Here is a 2,971-nt window from a genome sequence, read left to right on the forward strand (position 1 = left end):
GGCGACAATATTTCAATATCAAGCATAAATTTTTAGCGCCGCTGCGTCGTCCAGAGCTGAATATGAATATTGTGCCGAAAAGAAATATATATATATAAATATTTTATCGCCAAGGATTTCGGGTAAAAAAAAAAAAAAAAAACCGTAAAGCCATTATATTGGCAGTAAAGATGTCTCCTCCAAACTGACAGCTCCCAAACCTCAGTTCATAAACCTGTCTAGAAATTACGTGCATGGCTGAGACACGCAGTCTCACTACTTGGCCGGCTCAGCGATGGAAACAGTTTTTCTGCACGACTTTATTCTCACTGGTGATGTTGCATTGGAGAGAATGAATGCACTAGGTATATATATGTTCCACGAAAAACAACAATCACTATGCGGACAATTCGGCCGCTCCCTATTTGGGTTTTTTTTTCGCCTTTGGCAACGCGTTGGCTTTCCCATGGCACGCCCTGAGAAATATATTCAATATGCTCAAAGATTATACTTTGAGAATAATAAACAGTTTGTGTTTGTGCTCCCTTTAAAACTTAAAACCCCAACTCCGCATTCAAGATTCCAAGAAGGCTGAGTCAGTGTAACCATAGTGCTGCAATTTGGATGAATGGCGCAGATGAAAGCAGAATTACGTTTTAACATGCCTTCCAGACTGCTTGCACATTTTTGTCTAAAGGCACAAATGTCTGGGTGTGTAATTACACACTAAATGCTGTTTTTTTTCTTCTTTTTTTCGCTGAGGAAGTGCGTGTCGCTGCACAGACGCTGAACCCGGCTGAAAACGGGGGTGAGTTTGCTCAAAGGTTTGCCGGCGACTGTTTCGACTAATCGATGATCTTTATCGGTCGGGTCCCCCTCGTCACGAATGTTCATATCAGAATCGTTTTCGAGAAGCCTCCAGGGGAGCAATCAGTGGTCGAAGGTAATCAAACACATTTACAACACTTTCGAGGTTCTCAAATGTACTTTTTATTCCGCTTTATTTCATTTTAAATTACTTTGTGAACAACAAGCAGATGCTAATTTAATGAAATAGGACACTTGAAGATTGCCTTAAACTATACAAACAGTGTTTAAATTAGTTTAAAAAGCCTGAACATTACATTTTGGCTAACACATTAATGCATCAATAATTTTCCTGCGTTCCTACATTTGGTTAATAATGCTTGTTTGACATTTTTAATGCAGGAATAGTTTTATATTGCAGTGTTTTTACTTTTGACTTTGACGGAAATAATCTGCATACTTTTTGTTCCATAGTGCATGAAGAAAACAATCAAATAATATAAAAATGAAGAAATAACACTCGGAAAGTGTCCATTCGTCATTTTGAATGCAGGACTTTTTAATTTTTTCATTTTTATAATGCAGTATTACAACTTTTTCTTATGTAAACGATGCACGTTTTTATTCCACCATTGGGTAAAACTATCCACTATAAAAAAAAAAAAGAAAAAAGGGAGGACCAGAGAAGTCTAAAAAAAAAAACACTATTATGTGTGGAATACATTCATTTTGGATTCTGCCCTTTCACGTTAATCATGTCTGACCCATCAGATACATCTCGTGACCTTTCGGGGGTGTTCAGACCTAGAGGTCAGGACACTCTATTATTGTGAGCTTTCATAACTGTTTAAACACATAAATAAATGTATAAAGTGTGCGAGCGTTCTCGTGGAAATGGAAAAGAGAAGTCATTTATTTTTTAACCGGCCTTCGTCCACGACGAGAAGGCGCGTGAAGCCATTTTGACCTCTGTGAGGGAATGCATGGTTGTGTGGCACCACAGTTGGTCGAGCATCTCTCCAGTTAGTCAGCGAGACAGAGAAAAAGACACGGGGTGTGATTTGTTAAATGCGGGACACCCCCCTTGTATTGTTTCGACAACATGGGGGGACATCTGGCACCGGCAATGCAGCCCAGTGTTGAGGTCTTCATCCTCTTTCTCGAGCAGTGAGCTGTGCAGCATTGAAGCACTGCCTGCACATTCTCATGCTAATATCCGCCCCCCAAAAAAAGGCAGGGAGCAGATGTGAAACATTTGGTTCTGTCCTTGTTCACTTGTAAAGAAATAATGCGCCCCGTTATCATCATTTCACTTTTTTTTGTTCTGCTGCGTGTCGTAAAAACAAGAGTTCGTGGCGGAGGGCATCTTCTTTGGTGGCCTGACTTCAGCTGCATTTTGGAGAAATGCCCCCCCCCCCCCCCTGATCATTTTGGCATCTTAAAACAAGCTGCTGCATCTGAGAAGTGTGTATTTCTGTATTGTGTTGTGTGTGTAAGTTCAGTGGATGTAATTTTGTGAAAATGTCTCGATTAGAGCCGTTGATTTAAATAAATGATATATGCTGAATGTGTACATTTGTCTGCATTTTGAATGTTTGCTAACGTGTCTGTGTCGTGTATTTTTTCTCAATTATTGTAGTGCGTATTTTAATGTGTGTCTATGCAGCATTTACACCCCCTTCACAACTTTATTTTGTGCATTAACAGTCCCTCTAATGATGTTCTGTGCATCGGTGTGCCCGCCCACCTGGAAAATCATTGGCTCCCGTCCGCTTCTGCCTTCATCCCATTGGCCAGAAAGATGCCTGTCAAGCACCCTGACAAGTTTACAACTCTATACACGTGCGGGGTGGCACATCAGGGCTCGCGGTGGCATCCTGCACACTGCGAGGGAGGAAGAGGAAGAGAGTTTTAATACCTGAGTGCATTCATCGGTGTGCGCGCAGCTGCGTGCTGTTATTTTCTTCCTTCAATTTTGGGGCGTTTTTTTGTTTTTCTCACCTGTGTGCAGCAGGTAATTTTTTTAATTTTATTTTTTTGGGGGGGTTGTGTGGAGGAGACAGAAGCGTTATCCGCAAGCACACTGTGGATGAAGACCCACTCCCCGGTTTCCTCATGGCAAAAAGACTCAATAATGTGTGCCTAGCATGGCTGTGGCTCCTGCACCGACCACCCAGGGACCGGT

Source organism: Cyclopterus lumpus, chromosome 19 (genome assembly GCF_009769545.1).
Source record: "Cyclopterus lumpus isolate fCycLum1 chromosome 19, fCycLum1.pri, whole genome shotgun sequence".
Taxonomy (NCBI): domain Eukaryota; kingdom Metazoa; phylum Chordata; class Actinopteri; order Perciformes; family Cyclopteridae; genus Cyclopterus; species Cyclopterus lumpus.